Source organism: Triturus cristatus, chromosome 7 (genome assembly GCF_964204655.1).
Source record: "Triturus cristatus chromosome 7, aTriCri1.1, whole genome shotgun sequence".
In the NCBI taxonomy this organism is placed as follows: domain Eukaryota; kingdom Metazoa; phylum Chordata; class Amphibia; order Caudata; family Salamandridae; genus Triturus; species Triturus cristatus.
The window spans coordinates 286,086,521-286,107,033 of record NC_140590.1 but is presented as its reverse complement, the minus strand read 5'-3'; the positions used below and the strand labels follow the sequence as shown (position 1 = coordinate 286,107,033).

The 20,513-nt window shown below is 42.1% G+C and overlaps 1 protein-coding gene and 1 long non-coding RNA gene across 8 annotated transcripts in view; one reads left to right on the top strand and one right to left on the bottom strand.

Annotated features, from left to right (window-relative positions):
- NUCB1 (nucleobindin 1) overlaps window positions 1–20,513 on the top strand; it is a 222,532-nt gene that overhangs the window by 8,307 nt on the left and 193,712 nt on the right. For 6 of the 7 annotated variants that reach the window (XM_085616298.1, XM_085616303.1, XM_085616302.1 and 3 more), the window contains exon 2: window positions 1,476–1,533. The exons of the other annotated variant lie outside the window; for it this stretch is intronic. The gene's annotated coding sequence lies outside the window, so the exon portion shown is untranslated. The remainder of the gene's footprint in view (window positions 1–1,475; window positions 1,534–20,513) is intronic. 7 annotated transcript variants of the gene reach the window in all.
- On the bottom strand, window positions 13,280–15,071 carry LOC146809448 (uncharacterized). Its single transcript, XR_014965549.1, has 3 exons — window positions 14,951–15,071; window positions 14,769–14,854; window positions 13,280–14,292 (listed from the first exon to the last, which is right to left on the bottom strand). It is a non-coding gene; the product is annotated as an uncharacterized LOC146809448 (long non-coding RNA).

The following is a 20,513-nucleotide window of genomic DNA, read 5'->3' as shown; positions in this document are numbered from 1 at the left end:
TGCGGACTTCCAAAACTCAGTTTAGCCCTCCTCAGAGCATCCCTGAATGCTGCCACTAGACTTGTCACTGGTTCCAAGAAATCCAACCACATCTCGCCGGACCTGAAATCCCTCAATTGTCTTCCATTTGAGGCAAGGATCCAGTTAAAAATTGCTTGTATGACACATAGAGCACTACACTTCAATATCCCTCTCTACCTGACAAATAAGCTAGAACTTTCGGGTGGCTCCCAGCCATCAAGGAGCACCAGCACACTGCTCCTGAAACCGAAGAAATTAAAAAAAACTGAAAACATACAAGCGTAAATTCTCTGGCATTGCCCCGAGAATCTGGAACTCCCTACCTGTGGAAACAAGACTGAGTCCCTCAACAGTAGCCTTCAACAGCACTACTGATGAACACTGCACTGATCATAAAGCTTTTCTTTATTTGTCGCCTATCCTGTTTAGCTGATTTAGCTACTACCTGGCCTCTGTTACGGCCCAATGTCGCCCACCAAATTGTCATTTTTCTTCCTGATGTATACTGCCTTACTTTTCTCCCGCAACTATCTACCTATGTCTTCCGCAACCCTTATGTAAAGCGCTCCGATACCCACTAGGGTCATGTTCGCGCTATACAAATCTTTAAATCAATAATTGAGGTACAGGTTCAGCACTATGGTATAGTGAGCATGGGCCACTCTTCTGGGCATACCTGACAGGTATTTTAGGAAAATAACTTTACTAAGACTGAATTGCATGAAATGCAGTTGGCCCCATCTGTAATGGCACAGTGAGTGAAAAAATGCCCTTATTTGTTTCCCAAGTTTATTTTATTTCTGTAGGCCATTAGTGCATGGCATTCTGTACTACCACCCCTCAACAGGCATGGGTGTCTCTGTCTTGGAGCTCTCAAAAAGAATTGTTTCGAGGAGAGCTTTGACTGCAATAGTAATTCTTCCCAAGCTTGTAGTCCAGCATACTTTGAGCAAATTAGTGCATCAGACTGGTATTACTGTAGCGTATGATACTGGCCAAAAAAAAGTAACTCCATCTCCCTAAGCATAGTTACCAGGATATAAAGGCTTAGACCATTCCAGTAATTTATGATAAGAGCCCAATGATTGGGTCTTTAAAATTGTTTCTTGGCTGAACATAAGCAAGGCTCATGTATTGTCAAACCTGCTTTCCCGAAAGGTAAAGTATGACAGTGATACGCATTACTAAAGGGAGTGTGGGAAACGTACGTAATGCTGCAATTGAATCCCATCTCAGACCGTATGCATCCAAGCATTATACCGTTCACGGTAAAATATTTACTGCCGTTTTTTAATGCGCCTCATAAGTGCCTCAGCTAGTTTTAAAACGCCATTTTGACTCGTACATACAGTCAGCTTCTCAATACATGGAAATATGCATGTATCTTTCAATAGGTAAAATAACTTCCTTTCAAAGTTCCATTTGGGATAATAACTCGATAATTTTTTTTATAGAGCTCAACGTCAAGGGGCCTCTGCAAAACGGATTTAGAAACATATTTTGTTCTAATTGGTGAGTTCCCGGTTTGTGATCTATATATGAAAATATGCACTGTAAACCTATATTTACTTGCAGGAATAATATGCATTAAGTCTGTACCTCCTCAGTGACTGTAATGAGGGGCTAGTGATCAGTCCACATTGCCTGCCGTAATTATTCCCTATCTGTTTTTCTGGGACTTGGCCTTTGCTTTCAGGGTGTCCAGCACTGATTGGCTGGTGCAACACACAATTGATAAATAAGTTGACTTGTTTATTTTTTTTGAGTCATGGTTAGTTCTTTCATTTTCTTTATTTTCCATGGAACATCGTGAATTAGAGTAGGGGCATGCTACAGCCACGCTTAGCATTTTTTCATTATAGCTTGAACCCCCACCAATAACACGGTGTGCCAGGTTCCTATTGCCCGAAGTTTTATCAAATAACAATACCTGACGTTTTCACCCCTGTGTTAAGTTGGACAAGCATGTGACAGGACCCCCCCCCCCCCCCTTTTTTTTTTTACACAACTCCTAACAGGTGAAGCACTATGCCACTTACTTGATGTGTAGCAACTTTGCACCTGCTCAACAAGATTTCCTGCCTGGGTGGGTCATAACTGTCTGAAACACCAATAAACAAAGGTGGTGGTACCCGTGGGTGGTTGGGGTGGGGGGGGAGGGTAGAGTTACTTCAGTCTAGTTATTCGTAAGACTATGGTCGTCTGGTAAATGTCCCCAAAACAAATTAGCTGACAGTCTCAATTGTCCACCTGTTCCAGCAAAGGTATTTCATGAAAATACATCAGTTATGTACCTGGGGGAATAATGGGGGAAGGGAAAATACATTAAGGACACTGGTTTAGTATAGTGCCAACAACAGCCAGAGATCTTCTCAGAATCACTGCATGGTAATCTTAAAAAGAGTCACAAAAACCAGGCCTCGAAAAATCTACTCTCTACGGCGAATCAGATTTTATCAGGGCAAGCTATTTTTAGGACCTATTGGTAGTTTTGGTGAGAGAACTCAAACGGGCAGAGAACAGATGTTCTTATTATTCAAAAGTGAATGATCAATAAAGATGCTTTAAATCTTATTTATCTTGTCAAATTTGCTGTGCATTGAACGACAGAGGTCAAACGTCGGTTTATATCTTCTTACAAAGTGCTGCTTATTTTATCTTGGAGATTGGAGTTTTCTTTTCTTTCTCTTAACTGCAGTGTTACAGGATTTTGTAAAGTGAGCTGTACAGGGAGTGTTTTTTTTTTCTTTCCTACACACATTTTAATAACTTGTAAATGAATTGTACAGATATTTCAAAATATATCAGCGAAGGGGTGTGGTATTTAATAAAATATCTACTTGTCAATGGGGCAGGTTGCTTCATAAATCTACTTGTCCTGTAACAAAATCCACTTGTCCCTTTTGTGCCATGTAATGTGGCGACAAATTACGGCAGCTATCTCATTAAGCAAGAGTTCTGATAAAGCTTCTATAATTATGCAAGGGCTTGTACCATAGTAGGGTTTGAATACTAGCAATTCCCTTATGTTGCTACGTTTCTACAGGTCTACATACTGGGGCTGAAGGTAGTGGTAAGCAATAATGCAAGGGTTGGAATGCCCTTTTGAGTCTGTGCAAACCTACTAACTTGCATGTTTTAAGGGTTTTCACCAACTCTTTTCTAATCTTTTCCCATACTGAAAAAGGTTTGAAATTTACTCCTGGCAGTGGCAGATGTAAAACTTCTTCAGGGTTGGGAAAAAAGTGGTTGGAGGAAAAGTGAACTTGAAACATTCAGATTTTCACATGAGCAAATCTACACAAGCACATTTGCTCATGCTAAAATGCAGTTCACAAATATTTTCTAGGAGTACTATTTCTTGGCCTACTTCTGTAAATTCTTGTGAATTCACGGAGACTGTATATATGCACGTAACGTATGGATATATACCATGGATGCACTTTTGAGACTTTCTTTAATAAGGCCTGGGGTTAATCATGACCTTTTGTGTTTAGTAAAATTATGTATCTCTCTCTCTCTCTCTCTCTCTCTCTCTCTCTCTCTCTCTCTCTTTCCTTCTCTCGGTCTATCAGCTGGCTTCACTGTGAGTGACAGTATTCTGCTCTATTACAAATAGCATATTGGCACACAAAGTAGTTTTGTTCAGTGCCTGGAACTGCTGTGGCAATGTGTACTTTTTGAGACCAAAAACAGTTTTTTGCTTTTGCTAATGCTTGTTAGAATGGCGAGGGCCCTGCAGCTCCCACACAGATCTGGTTTTAAAAAAACCATGGCTAAACAAGTCGCGCATTGACAAAACCAAAAGACTGGCCTCCAATTTCAGACCTACTGGCTTTGCCAGTGCTTGTTCATTTTTGTTTTCCATAACCGTATTTTAACTGGTTACACTGATTTTCCATTATGAATATTAATGGGAAATACAAGCACACATCAACATGTTACTAAATGATGCTGCAAAGATATGGTACCTAAAATCCTACAGTAGTTTAGCAAAATATTTTTATCTACATGCATTTTTTGTGAACATTTTATTTTGAAAGCAAAGAATCATCACTGTTCCTTTCAAGCTTCTGCAAATATTTGCATATTATCAGAGAGCATTCTGGGAGCATTATACATAGCCTCATATTACTAAACGTTGAAAAGGTGTGTACATGTTTATACTGGAACTACCGTCAGTAGTGCAGGCAGAGCTGACAACATTGACTTTTAGTGCTCACCCTAATAATAAAGTTTCAACAGTGTTAACATATGGACACGCATATTACCTGAACTGTAGACAATACCCTTCCTTGATCCATAATGTGGTATTGTAAACTGGCAGCTAAAGGGTTTGTGCTATAGGGGGTTGGGCCTACTTGTCCCAAGGACAAAATAGACATTAAAACTTGTTGCCCTTGACCCCAAACAATATGTCCCGGGCATCGGGCTATAGGAATTCCACATCCCTGTCAGCTGTAAGGAAAACACTTTTTTGTAATTCTGAAGTGTGAAAGAATCCGAGATTTTATTAGGATCAAAACAAATCCGAACAGTTCACTGGTTATGTGCAAATTATAAATATGATTAAATTTGATTTCTACATATTATTGTTTGTACACTGCATAGTTTTATCAGTAAACTGCATGTCATTGGGAAAGTTTGTGGCGATTTTCAATGGAAATGAGCTGTTTGTAAATGACAATGCATTACTACATCAAGCTATAGTAACATATTTGTTAGAAGTGAGAGTTTTTAAACCAGAACTGAGAAACATTCTTGCCGCCACACTGATGGCAATTCTTTTAGTGAATCAAGATGCTATTCAAGGGTCACATATACCATATGTATGTATAGATTCTTATTATACATGGAGCAAAAGTTTAGTTTTTTAAATCAAACCAGTTTTTCATACAGCAGACATACTGAACTCATATATTTGAAGGTGCTCTCTCATGTGAAGATGAGAAAAAAAGGCGACTAGATGAAATAAAATATTTGCTTAGGATCACATAATTTGAGACTTGTGAATGGGTTCAGCGCATTTCAGTTTGGCCAAGTAGATTATGCAAGTAATTAGACCTGCAGGTCTGGTAGCATTTTTATAATTTTTCAAGGCATGACCAATAGCATGGACATGAACTAGGGGTCACCAGGGATTGCAGTTGCAACTCCTGGCTTGCATTTTTCCGACCCCCTGGGATTCTCCTTGCGACCCCTGTCTCGGGGGACGCAGAGCAGCACCAAGAATAAAAAGCAAACACAGCTCCAGAAGAACCAAATTTATCTGTAGATCCCACCCTTTCATAACTAAAAAAGTGGCTGGGAAAGTCCTGCCCTACCTAGGTCTTGCTGTTAGTCTCTCAGTATTCTTCTTTAACTCTAGAAGAGTGATCGCATGTAGGTATTTTCTCTTCCTCTATTTGATGTGCAGAGGGATGAAAAACTTGCTGAAGGCAGTTGACTTCAGGAAGTGCTTTAATTGCCAGCTAGTTACACATTTTCAGAACGTAAGTATGACACGGCTTCCAGTAGTGAGCTCAAACACTTTGTTTTGGTAGTTGCTTGTCCTGAGGCAGAAGAGGTTCCTCCCATGTACCCGAGTTTCTGCAGCCTATAAACTGTAAATGTTTGTTTTACTGATATTAGTTTAAGTTCTGCTTTGCACAGACTCAGTTTTGAATTTTTACACTTGTGGAAAGTCATTTGCTTTGATCGTATTGCATGCAACTTTAACATCACTTGCAAATGAATATTGACCAATTGTTCTAAGATAAAGCAATTTTTGAAGTGGGCATTTGATCAAGTTTGGGGAAAATTGGTTTGTGGGTATTGTCATGAGGGAGTCGGTGTGCTTCGTTAGTTAATGACTCACTGTTGGCAGGCAGCTGGATGGTGTCTTCTCCCTAAAGAACCCTTGGCCTTTTACACCTTTATTGAAAGCCTTTGAGTTCTTGCTCAAACAGGACCAAAACATCAAGGCTGATGCCATGAGGCAAAATTCACAGTACAGCTTCGCAGACATTCATCAAAAAATCCTTTCCAAATATTCAACGAAAAATTTCAAAGGCAACAAAGTGTTGACTACCCAGTGTGCCAAGCGCTGAGATGGGGCATCCACTGCACAATGTGCTACTGATCTGTAGATTTGGGAGAACTCAACCCCTGGATCCAAGATGTTTATTTATTTTTTATTAATAGATTCCTGTTTTTGGTTGGCTTCCTAAAGTTGGAGATCTGTGAGTGTTGTATTCTGGGGTGTCGAACCATAGCGCTTCCAGATAGTAAGTGTAGAAATCGGGGGGCATTCATTCCCCTCCCCCCCCCCCCCCCCCACCATATTTGGTTACACGCTTTAGTTTGGTTAGAGCCACCCGCCGCCATCCCTTATTTCATATGACCTCAATAAGTATGAAGTCTATCTCCCAAAATGTAGCTCATTGAATCTCCAGCGGAGAACCACAAAAGGTGCAGCAAGTCTACCATTTTAGCCATGGCTATTCCTTTGCTTCAAGTATCTCTTGCTGTAGGTTCAGCCACTCCTGTTGCAGGTTCTCCAGATCCCTAAGGGTCTGTTCATGAACGACAATGTCCCTCAGTAGGGTCTCTCTCGCACCCACAGATTCCGACAGATATTACCCTTGGTTTACAACCTTGAAGGCTTCCAATTCCACAAGCTTACTGGAAGCAGAGCCACCATTCTCATACAAATAGTGCTGGATGCCCTCCTTAACTGTCTTGCGGAACGTGGGGTTCTACAGGTTTGCTGCCTTCAGGTGCCAACTGGGAATGCAGGTGCGCATCCCACCTCATTTTATCATCAACAGCATAGGGTTGTGGTTGCAGATGGTTCTGTCATAAGTATTCAATGGCTGTTATGGGCCCAAGAATGGCAGGTGAGCATAAAAAGGTGTCCATGCGTACGTGTAATGCTTGTGTTACCGAGTGGAAGGAGTAATCCCGGTCCTGTTGGTGACGATGAAGACAAACATCCACCAAAACCAGTAACCTTGCCAAGTGGTGAATTTCTGGGCCAAGCGGACAGTAGGGGAGTCTCGGATCAGGGGTGACGGCGATCTAAATTAGTATGGCCACACAGTTAAAATCACCAACAATAAGGGCGCCTGTGACAAAAAAGAGTCTAGTACCCGGGACAGCTTGTCAAAAAACATAGCTTGGTCAGCATTAGGAGCATAAACATTTACAAAGGTGATACCCTGACCATCTAACTGCCCCGCTAAGAGAGAACCGCGCCCCTTTGTATCTATCATACTTCTATTAAGTTGAAGGGGGACACCAGGTTTCATCCCTATCAAAGTTCCCCTGGCAAAAGCAGAGCATTTGGTGTACACTCTTTGCCCCCACGATCTCTGGCTGTGGGCAGCCCCCCCTCAACCCCCCCCCCCCCCCACCCTTTGCATTCAAGTGAATTTTCTGCAGTAGCGATAGATGGATTTCCCCCTCCGCTTCAAATACGCCAATACCTTATAAATCTTGGCCTTGCTATTCAGGCCACGGACATTCCAGGAGATACGTTTGTATGCCCGTGTGTCATCTCATTAGCAACGCCACAAACCCATACACAGCCTTCTCGCTGTAGGGGCGGAAGAGAAGTAGGAGCAGCCAACCGTAGAACCCCAATAACACCCACAGTTCTTCCTGAGGGGTGGTGGAAATGAGACACAGTCCCCACAGAAGGGAAGAGAGCCCTGACAGGCCAACCCAGCCCTCGACCATGGACAGAAAGAGAAGGACCATCTCTCTGTAGGGGAGAAACTCCTGGCGGCGTTACTTTTCTAGCACATAAGGAAGGAAAGAAATACCAGCATTTACAATGCAATAGGTCTCGCATTTACGAGAGTTTCAGCTATTGGCATTGTAAACAACAATGCCAATAGCTTAAACTCTTGCAAATGCGAGACCTATTGAATTGCAAATGCAGTTTTTGGAAAAGTGTCCTATGCCGCTAATTTACGTCGACCACACCCCCTTCTTTAGATGAGCCGCATCTAAAGAAAAGGGTGCGGCTGCCATTAAAGTTTAAGCGCTGTATAAGCGCTTTAAAAAAAAAAAAAAAAGCATGTGTTTGTCAAGTTGACAAACCAATGCTTTTTGTTGTAAAAGTGCTCCACACAGCGGTTTCACTTTAATAGCTGCCGCGCACCTTTCTTTAGATGAGGCCAACCTTATAGCACCGTACGGGATGCTTTTGCAAAACAAATATTTGCAATGCAATAGGTCTTTCATTTGCAAGAGTTTAAGCTATTGTAATTTATAATGCCAAAAGCTCAAACCCTTGTAAATGCAAGACCTATCTAATTGCAAAGAAGCGGACACGATTGTCCCAGGCTGTTTTGAAAGTGAAAGCACGCATGACACGCTGAATGTTGCAGGAAAGCACTTTGTGCCTGCAGTACCAGAAACTCATTATAGGAAATGGTGCTTACAGACTAAAATAAACATACTGTGTAACAACAGAAGTAAAAGGACCAGTCATCATGGGAGGTTACAAATGAAGACAAGGTGGTACTAAGCAGGAACTAACAAGCCTGTTAATCAGAAGCCAGCATTTACGAAGGACAATGACACAAGCTAATGAAAAATATGGGCAGAGGATGGATGGGGCTTCAAGTCCATACTCTAATACAGCATGCCTTGCAGAGCAGTGCATGGGTTGCCTAGGCTTGAGCTAAAAGGGGGCAGTTTGTGCATCCAATATCTGGATGGCTCCAGATGGTCAAAGTGTCAGTGGATTACTTCAGCTGCTTGCGGGGAGACCACAAGTGGGTCCCAACTCTGGTCGGTATGCAGTGTAGAGTCAGATTCTGATCCCATGTCAGGACCACTGGACACATTCTCATCCTAGAGCAGGCACCATTCAGGGCTGGAGGTCATGAGTTTAGCCGCTGCCTCCACAGCGGTCCCTCTGTGGTTGGTCTGACATTGGTGCCCTACTCCATCCCGGTCTGTTTAGGGGCTGATTTCAAGACCGTCTGTTTAGTCCCCAAGCCTTTGGGCTCAAGTCAAGCTACACCTCGCTGGGTGCTGCAAAGAATTTTGTACCATGGGCAGGGATAACATGCGGGGTACAGCATGGCAAATTTGATGTCAAGGTCTCTGGGCTTTCATTTGGCTTCCAAAAACTAGGCCCTCTGCTTCTGAACAGCCAGTGTAAAATCTGAGAAAGGCATTACGCTATTGTTGTCAATCAATAACTCCCCCAGGTCCCTGGCACGTTTAAGGATGTGATCTCTCTCCCTAAAATGTAGAAGGTGTGCCACAATCAGTCTGGGTGCACTCCCAGGGGGCGGTGGGTAGGCCCGCACCATAAGGGGCTTTCCAATGCAAAGTCGGGGGAACAAGCCCTCCGATGCCACCTTCTCCTGTAACCATGCCTCAAGAAAAGTCACCATGTCCGTTACTTCTCACTTCTCGGGCATGCCCACCACCCGAATATTGTACCTGTATGCCCGGCCCTTCAAGTCCTCCACTCTGGCCTCAAGAACACAAACCTGGTCCTCCACCTCATCCATACAGGTTTTCAAGTCCTCCGTTGTGGGGCTTCTCTCCTGAAGGGTAAGTTCAGTGCTGCAATGCGATTTCCCACAATTAAGTGTGGTCAGCCCTCAGGAGTCAGAGATCACCAGCACCGTCTCTATTTTGTGTTCTAGGGCTTCCCTTGATGACCTAATAGCCAGAAGGATAGAGTCCAATTTGTCCTACGGGACCATCACGGATTTCCGTGGGCGCGCTGACCTCACAACTAATCAAATGGGGTTTTTTTGGGTCTTGACCCTTGGTGTCTCCGTCCCAAAACCAGGGCGTGTCCGTCATACACTAAGGATATGCAAGCCCCAGTGTCCACCGTGTCACAGGCGCTGCAGCACAGCAATCTGATAGGGTCTGGTCAGAGCGGCCCATGGGTAAAGTCTGCACAAACATCAGACTCCCAGTAGGGTAAGTAGTCCTTTCAGGGCACTCCCCCCCCCCCCCCCCCCCCTCCCCTCCATGCTATGGGTTCCTGGGAGTGATCATGAGCACAACCTCTGCTGCCAAGTTGTAGCCTCACAGGCCACTGCTCATGGGTCCTTGTATCTGCTAGCAAGTCTGGAGGCGTTGCACTCAACACAGGTAGGGTGGGGAAACGTTTAGGTGGAGGGAGCACAGCACTTGAAGTCGCAGAATTCCTAGGGGTAGCGCGGCTCACCTCCCTGCATTGCTAGACGCCTTGGATTGGCCTCACCCACGATCAATGGTCAAAAGGGCTACAAGTTGTAATGGATATTTTGTCCTTGGGACAAGTAGGCCTAACCCTTTGGCTGCCAGTTTGCAGTACCACAATTTAGATCAGGGAAGGGCATTGTCTACAGTTTAGGTATTGTGTCCATGTGTTAATGCTGTTCAAACTTGCATTTATGATTCATTCATTCAATGTCTTTATTAGGGTGAGCGCTCCAAGTAAGTGTTGTAAGCTCGGACTGCACTACTGACAGTGGTTCCAGTACAAAATTGAACACACTTTTTCAAAGTTTAGTAATATGAGGCTATGTATAATGCTCCCAGAATGCTCTCTGATTATATGCAAATATTTTCAGAAGCTTGACAGCACAAGTGATGATTCTTTGCTTTCAAAATAAAATGTTCACACAAAAAATGCAAGTAGGAAAAAAACATTTCGATAAACTACTGTAAGATTTTAGGTACCATATCTTTGCCGCATCATTTAGTAACCTGTTGATGTATGCTAGTATTTCCCAAAAATATTCATAATGGAAGATAAGTGTAACCAGTTTAAATACACTTATGGAAAACAAAAATAAACAAGCATTGGCAAAGCCAGTAGGTCTGAAATTGGAGGTCAGTCTTTTGGTTTTGTCAGTGCGTGACTTCTATAGGCATGGTTTTTGTAAAACCTTATCGGTGTGGGAGCTGCTGAGCCCTCACCATTTTAACAAACCTTGGCAAAAGCAAAAAAAATTTGGTCTCAAAGTACACATTGCCACAGCAGTTCCGGGCACTAAACAAAACTACTTTGTGTGCCAATGCTCCATGTGAAGTAGCAGAAGACTGTCACTCACAGTGAAGCCACCTTATAGAGAGAGAGAGAGACCACATTTTAATAAACACAAAAGGTCATTGTTAAGGCCTGGCCTAATTAGAGGCCCAATTATTAAAGAGTCTCAAAAGTGCATTCATGGTATATATCCTTGCATTCAGTGCATAAATACGGTTTCCGTGAATTCACAGAAGTAGGCCAAGAAAAAGTACTCCTAGAAAATATTTGTGAACTGCATTTTACCATGAGCAAATGTGCTTGTGTAGATTTGCCCATGTGAAAATCTGAATGTTTCCAAGTTCACTTTTCCTCCAACCACTTTTTTCCTAACCCTGGAGAAGTTTTACCTCTGCCACTGTCGGGAGTACATTTCCAACCTTTCTCATTATGGGAAAAGATTAGAGAAGAGTTGGTGAAAACCCTTAAAACATGACATGTGAGTTAGTAGGTTTGCACAGACTCAAAAGGGCCTTCCAACCCTGGAACTATTGCTTACCACTATCTTCAGCCCCAGTATGTAGACCTGCAGAAACATGGCAACATAAGGGAATTGCTAGTATCCAAGCCCTACTATGGTACGAGGCTTGTCATAATCAGAGAGGCTATTTCAGAACTCTTTTATAATGAGATTGCTGCCGTAATTTGTCACTGGATTTTGTTACAGGACAAGTAGATATGAGGCAACCTGCCCCATGGACAAGTAGATATTTTATTAAATTCCACACCCCTGGTTTGGTATGAAACAATTTCTTTTGTAAACTGCCCTCCTAACTGTACTGTGTAATGTGGTGATAAAATATCTGAACGCATGCATCCTGACAACAGGGGTGGCGTCAGGGGATTGTTAAAGTGCAGAGCGAGGTAGTGCACAAACTCTTTGTGATTATTATTTTTTTTCTCCAAAGCACGTTCTAGTTGGCAAGTTATTGATTGCTGTTTCGCCTCGTGTTGCACCACTCCATTGGCGACAAGGATGGGCAAGTCAACATAACAGCAATTTGGCCTTGCAGTGCACTGCGTGAGCCGAGCCCGTTTCCTAGTAACTGGAGCAGGCCCGGCTCCAGTAATTTTTATTTGGGTGGGCCAAGGATACATTCGGGTGGGCCATTGCGGGACCAGCTTATAGCTTCTGGAGGTAGCCTACAAGCTCTAGATTACATCATATTTACTTGCAAACAGTCACCATAATACAACGCATTGCTTCTTTGTGTATACAGAGCATGTGGGGAGTTATTTCAAAGTAAGAGCAATGTCTGCACCTAACTGCAAACCCTCGAATTCCAGCAGGCCAGACTTCAACACAAGTACTTGAATGCCAAGCATATTATAATAGTTCAAGATTAAGGAAGTCCCTATTACCACAAGAAAGCCTTGACATCTTTGTACTAGAAAGGCTGGCTATTTATTTGTTGCAATTTGTCCAACACTTACTTCTCTACACAAATCCCTCACGACCTCCTCCCCAGACTCCCTTACAATCAGTGTCCCTTATTTCTTCGTAGCTTCCCCCCCACCGCCCCATGGCCTCCTACTTGCATTCCCTCATTACCACCCTCCACCAGTGCCCCTCATCTCTCTATAGACCCTCTCCCTCATGACCTCCTCCTCTGATGTTCTCACTGCCACGCCCTACCAGTGCCCCTCATCTTTCCATAGCCCCCCACCGCATGACCTCCTCCTTGGATACCTCACCCTCCACCAGTGACCCTCGTCGCTCCAAAGCCACTCCCCCTTCCCCCCCATGACCACCTCCTCCTGCGATTCCCTCATTGCCACCCTCTAACAGTGCCCATCATCTCTCAGTAGGCCCTCTCTCATATGCATTTCATTTGTTGTATAGCGTTACTCATAGTGTAGGGTGTCACAGTACTTTACATCACGCACACATTATGCAGAGACAATGAATCATACAAGTATGCAAATCAACCTATAGGGGATGTCATGTAAGCTAAACAGTATTACTGGTGTAGGAATCACATGTCATTAGTTAAAGAAACGGTAGCAAGCTTTCAATTAAATCTAGGGTTAAAACATTCTAGGCAACATGAAAACCGGTATAACCACTAGATGTGCCACTATTAACAACCGACTGAGACGTTATCTTATTTCTTATTATGAAAATATTTTATTTATTCTTTTTGTTGTATTTTTTAGTCTTGATCAAGTATATAAATATGTACAAAATGAGTAAATAAACACATATAATATGTACATGAAAGGAAGAGAAAATCAATCAAAATAATACAGTTAATACTTGTGTCTTTCTTAAAAACTTGACAGGTTTGATGAAGGCTAGTGGTAGATGACAACTACGCGCGTTTTGACACTTCTGCCTTCGTCAGGAAACCGTCTATAGCGAAAAAAAACTGTATAGGGCACAGAACAATTATATTATGGTTACACCTATCTATTAAAGATACAAGTTTTATGTACAACTTTACACAAACATAAACCTAGAATATTAGAATTACCTCATCATTTTATAAAATTCCATGCAAAAGATAATTTCAGGGACGGACAATCGACATATGGGCATCACAATGGAAGTTCCAATACATGTATGTATATACATTCTACAATAAAATTGATATATGGTTTAATACATTGTTGAAACATTCTTTATTCACTTTTCTAAACAATTTTGCTAATATTTCATGGCGACTCCGCCCATACCGTGAAGAGAGAATGAAAATAGCAGAATAGAAACAGAAGAGAAGGAATAGATTTTATTAATTTAGTGAGATCCTTAACACAGTAGAATCAGATTTAAGCAAAGTAAAATAATTATTTAGTAAATGAAGGATATAGGGCCCAAATTAAAAATGTGTAATGTAAATGTTGTCGTTTTTATTGCCCCTGAAGGACTCTAGTATTGGTAATCCTATAATGGCCATTTTCGTATTTAGAGTGCACTATTGAAGGCAAGATCTGAACCTCATTTGTAGCTTGATGTAAGAATAGGTGGTGAAATAAATAAACCAACTTAATTTTAAATTAATCAATGGTTCTCACCAGGATAGCAAATAGAAGAATAATAGAATAAATGTCTATCTGGTGAGTTATCTATATCTCAACACAGAATGCTCCTAGGATTGAACGCTTTTTAGAGCGACGTAGTCAAAAGATTTACTTACTTCAAAAAATCATAGTAATGTGTTACCATGGACAAGCTACGATACTGCAATAGTTGTTTCAGAGAAGTGCAACAAATGCTCCTTGTGAAGGTAGAAAGTCTAAAACAAAAATGGAATCCTTTTAATATGGCATGTGCATATGCGGAGTGATAATGTGGCCAACAAAACTTACTGTGTAAACGTCGCACGCTATTGTTAATACTGACACGCTGGGTCCTTGGGGTGAATAGTATGGACCGTAATTGGTGCAAATGCTGGGTGAGCAGAGGAACTGAAGTAATTCTTAATAGGATGCTGTGTGATCGCCCCAAAACTAGATGGATCTATCAAAGGAATCATAATGTGGACATAACATAAGTGAACATAATGCTATGTAGCATGCGATAGCTAGTTTAATAAAGCAGGGCGAAGTGTTTACTTTTAAAGGTCCACAAGGGCTCTTACATCATATACATTCTTTCAACAAAGGAGGTTAAATCTGAAGGAAAGAGGATTGAAACCTAGTATAATTAACCGTAATTTTCTAATGAATACTTTTTATCATTTAGTAGAAGAAGAATCGCTGTGGTACTTACTTTTTATCTTTAAATGGGACTCCATTCCATATTGAAACTGTGGCCACCCAAAAGTATAGCAGCCTTAAGTCCTAAGGGCTTCCATGCTATAAATATAACATGAAGTTTGTTAAATATAGTGACTGTATCCAAGGTTAAGGTTTAAAATAACCCTGATAGCCCTGTATGAGTTTCCCGCTTACCTGCAGATGACGGCAAGATCGTCTGTAATTTGGCACCCGCTCGCTCAAAGTATCTCTTACTAGTGGATCTATTTGTACCGTCCGCGATTTGGCGCTTGTTTCGCCATAATTGACGATGGGTAATAGAAAGCGGACTTCCTACGTCAATGGGGAAGAAAACGGACTACATCCGTAGATGTATATCGCCATTATTGGTTGGGATATACTTTTGTTTACAACTAAATAGGGACTAAGCCACCTTCATACTCCCTGTAGTCTCAAAATGTACAAAAAAAAGATATAGAGCCTACTGCATGTATAGGCGGACATTAGGAGGTACGTGATTTTGAGAGTGCTGGAATAGATAACATACTACAGGCGTCATGTATTAAAAATAGAGAGAGGACTGCATGTGCAGACAGGCGTTGCCATCTTGATAGAGAGTAGCACAATATTACGCCTAGATCAGAAATTAAAAAATGAATGAAGGACTCTAAGCGCGGTTTGTGACACTGGTTTTAAAGGAAAGACTACATATGCATTTTCATGTGAAATTTGCACGATATATTATCTAACTTAAAAGCACAGGGTACTGAGAATAAAGGAACATGCTTACAAGACAGGACGAGCAATGCCATCTTTATTTGGGATTACGCAATAAGGAATTCCAATACATGTATATATGACGGAAAAATGGTACCGTGGAGGTAGTGCTGATTAAAAACAATAATGCAGTGAAAAAACAGACTAAACTGAATCTTTACAATATACTGAAGTTATATATGTGAGTTAAAGACAATGGTAATGTATCGATCCCGATTACATTACAAAAAGTCTAAACATTAAGCACAAAATGTTGAATTTAGATTTATAATCTGAATGTACAACAAACGTATGAATGTTAGCAACATTGCCACAAGTGTGTAAATAGTGGCAATATAATGATGAAAAATAAATCTATCATGATTCCCATAATGCGCGGTGGGCGTAAGGACACTTCTGCTCGCGGATACATGCTCGCATAAACAAACAAAAGCTATAGAATTGCCTGTTCCCATGGCATATCTAAGTAGCCCATTGTTAAACGTGTCTGATAAGAAAATCCAGAAAACGTCCCGTTTCTTTCTAATGGATTCAGAACATTGTCCTTGCTTGATTTAGAATTTTTTTCTACAATGAACCAACGAATGTCGTCAGGGGTATGATTGTTTTCTATAAAATGCAGTACCATGGGGGGGGGGGGGGGGGGGGACACGTAGTTTTTATTAATTCGAATTGCTGATCTGTGTTCCGTTAATCTAACATTGAGAGCCCGTGAACTTTCGCCCACATACCCTTGATTACAAGGCTAAATCAACAGATAACCTATGTTTTTAGGTCTCGACCTGATCCAGCGCTTGCGCTGATCTGGCCGGGACATTTTGTATACAGGCTTTTCAAAGTGCTGCCGTGGCCTAAAGCTGCAGTGCACGTGAACATGCACGCGCGCAGCGCCATGTGTCTTTCCTCCGTAGCACGCGATCGTAATCGCGATCACTTTCACTTTCCCGGCCGTGTTGCCAAAGCTTGTGTATGTTAATGCTTTTGTTATTTCAAAGCTTTTGTGAATCGCGGCCGCGTCTGCCTCAATTTCGCCCGCGTGGCCAATGATTGTTTTTTTATTTTCAGTGCGCAAGTACACACACACACCACTGACGCTGTTGTTTCATTTATATTACGTCTTCCTGTGCCGTGTTTGCCCGCCCCCACCACCGTTCCGAGATACCTGCTTTAAAAAAATTATTTTTAGCTCCGCACACCACTTGCGGGACACCTGGGGATCTGCATAGCCGAGGTTACTTTACTGTTTTGGGGATGTGGTGGAGGCCGGGTGCTGGGCCTGCTCCGATGCCATCGCTGCTGCTATCCCAATTCTGGCCAATGCTTGTTTTTATTTTCAGTGCGCAAGTACACACACACACACCACTGACGCTGTTGTTTCATTTATATTGCGTCTTCCTGTGCCGTGTTTGCCGGCCCCCACCACCGTTCCGAGATGCCTGCTTTAAAAAAATTATTTTTAGCTCCGCACACCACTTGCGGGACACCTGGGGATCTGCATGGCCAAGGTTACTTTACTGTTTTGGGGATGTGGTGGAGGCCTATTGCATTGCAAATGCTTGTTGTTTTTGCAGTTAGTCATTCCAGAAGATATGACTGTTTTGCCATTGAAAAATAGCTTGTCTGTTTCCATGGCGAGGGGGCACACTTTACAACTCCCGCATTTAAAATTGCCTTGAACCGGTAAAAGGTCCTCAATACTTCTCTGTACTGGCTCTTTTTTCATGGGCATGCGTGATCTGACCATTAAATCTTCCAGATTTCTGTTTTTTCGATGGGCGAAGAGAGGTTTCTGGATTTTATCTGAATGTGATTTGTTGGTGTTGAGCAAATGCCAATTGGAGCATATGATCTGACAGATCTTTTCATTCAGCATGGAATGCTGGGTCAAAAAGACTAATTCAGAGTTTTGCTTTTCATTGTCGCTTTGTAGGAGATGTTGCCTGTCATAAAATCGTGCTCGCTTATAAGACTCTCGTATGAGTCTGTGGGTAACCCCTGGTCAGAAATGTTTCTTTCATGTCAATGGCTCTCAGATCGTAGTCTTCAATTTTGGTACAATTGCGCCTAAGGTGCAAAATCTGTCCAAAAGGTATACTGTTCTTTTGGGATGTAGGGTGAAAGCTTTTGTAATGAATTAAGGTATTTCGTGCTGTAGGTTTTGTATATAAATTGACTACAAGCTGTCCACAGTCATGTTTGATTAAGATGTCTAAGAATTAAATCTTGTATTACTGAAATTAGAAGTAAATTTCATGTTGGGGTCGCAAAGATTAAGCCACAAAAGAAACTCCCCTAGGACATCTTCATTGTCATCCCATATGAAAACAATGTCATCTATAAACCGCGACCAATGCAAAGTTGATTCGAAGAATGGTGCAGTTTTGTTAAAGATGAATTGTTGCTCAAAATGGGTCATGTAAATATTCGCTATTGTAGGGGCCCAGGATGCGCCCATACTTACTCCTCTTACTTGTTTATATAGGTCGCCTTGAAACTCTAATATATTTTCCTCAAGGACGATGGTAAGACAATCGGTGATAAAGGTTAAGTTACAATCAATATTCATAGTTTGTATGAACCATTTTACTGCTAGGATTGATCCTTCACTGGGTATATTACTGACCAGACATCCTATATCCAGGGTTGCCAACCATTGTCTATCTGGATTAAAAGATGTTCCTTCCAGTAGGTTGATAATGTCGGGTGTCCTGTACATATGCTGGAGTATCCTGGATGTATGGACGCAAAATAGCATCCAAATATTAGGAGATTGGTTCCGTTACAGATCCTATAGTCGTAATGATAGGTCTATATGGGGGATTCTTTTAATCCTTGTGGATTTTAGGTATGCCATACCAGCTCTCTTGGCTTGGCTTTTGAGTATTCATATATGCGAACTCTTTGTCACAGATATGTCCATCTCTTAAAACCGTGCTAGTTAGTTTTTGTATTTTATTTTTGGTCTTAACTGTCGAGTTCCTCATTATTTTCATGTAGAATCTTTCGTCACTTAACATTTCCTCTATTTTAGCTATGTAGGTTGAAGTATCTACTATAGCTATCCCTCCACCTTTATCACATTTTATTGTGATTTCGGGAGAGTATTTTAAAGCCTTCAAGGCTGTGTGCTCATCGGTTGTAATATTGAATGGTGTTTTAGGCACAAAGTTGGTCGCATTTTTTAACTTGTTGTATACCACCTGCTTGAATATTTGGATCTCCGGTGGCACCATCTGCTGAATGTTTACCACAGAAAGCTGCTCTTAGTGAAGATGACCCTAATACAGTTACAAAAACATTATGAGTGAGGGCATCTCACAAAAAGTGACGGACTGGTCTCACACACCACCTGGTGTCATGCTTCATCATCGGCCAGTCCTCGCCCTCTAAAACCTTCGTTTGATAGAGGGCGGGCATACACCTGACGACAGGGATGCACTTCCTACATTTGGGAGGACCGGGAGCAGCAACCTAGGATGCACGAGGGATACTTCCCTGAGACAAACTAACAGGAGTTTCCCCTCCCCCATGGGGCAAGTAGTTTTTGCGATTAGGGCTTGACGTTTGGAAGCCATTTAGGAAGTGGAGCGTGGCCTTCGCCACACCCGCACAGTGGTATTGTCTTGCCACCAGTTGGTAAGAACGGAGCCCCCTTGTTTATACTTAGGTCTTGATGAATGCCTTGGACCCACTTGGGCCGACGCGGCAGAAACATGTTGGCCATAAATACGTAAATTGTTGCGACTGTTGTGGTTTTCTAAATCCTCAACCTGTTTCAGAAGCGTGGAGATTTGAGAATGAAGGTGAGAGACACTGGCACAAGACTCGGTTAAAGAGGAAACATTCTGTTCAACTGACGAGACCCTTGTTTCAAGTTGAGACCAATTATCCGTCAAGACTTGCAATTTAGTGTTAGTCTCTTCCATGAAAGGTCTAAGAGCCCTAATTTCCTCCAATAATAATTACATTGACACTGGCAATGGGGATTTTGGTGCTGACAGGGGGTCCTTTTTGAGACGTCTAGTATTGGATTTCCTCAAAGCTGCAGGAGAGGGTTCCATTGTTGAATTCTTAGAGGGTGATGCCAAAGAATCTTCAAGTCTGGAGAATTTAGAAAAAATCTTAGAGTTTTTAACAAAAATGTTCTTAGGTTTTGACGCTGAGGTGCGTGTTGGTTTTACTCTGCCCATAAATCACAATTAGCAAACTTCGAGCCAGAGCGAAAGCAGTAGGGGTTAAATGTGTTGAAAGAAAGACCGCTCCCCAATAGGAAGGTATAGTTAAAGAAAATACCTTAATCAATGTAAACACTGTCAGGATTAAATGGAAAAACTCTTGTGCGTAAGTGAAGAAACAGTTGTCATTCAGGCGTCATGCCACTTCAAAGCGTTAGCATGAACAGAATGAGAGTCATAAGACACTGTAAATCAAAAATGATGATGCTGCAAATATATTTGCAATGTAAGCAGGGAACAATTGATGAAATGCAGCATAAAATGATAAAATTGCAGAAAATTCGTTCCTCAATGCAGGATATTGTGAAAGTAAAAAAAGAAATAAGGCAGTCTTAAAGGAGGGAACATCACAGTCCAAAGGAACGCCACGAGGAAAACAAATGAGCACAAAATGGCCGCTGCGCAAGTTGCTGTGGAGAGGCTTAGATATGGGTCCTTTCCAGAGACAACTCCTGAAACTGCAGTAAAGCAGTAAAAATTACCTAAAAAGGCATTAAAATGAAGCTCTGGCAAGGCTGCAGAGGAAAAGGTGGCACCACAAAAAAAAGGGCAAAGTTGCAAAATTGTTGCAGCATCATTAGGCAAAAACGCGCGTTCGCGCGATAAATTCAAAATGGCGGCCGCGTTAAACGCGGCCGCGAAAAAACTCACCACGATGAAATAAACAATGTGGTTGCCATATGGGATGACTGAGGGCCTCCAAGTATGCTCTAAGGCTTCACAGACCTGAGCACGCCTTCGGGAGA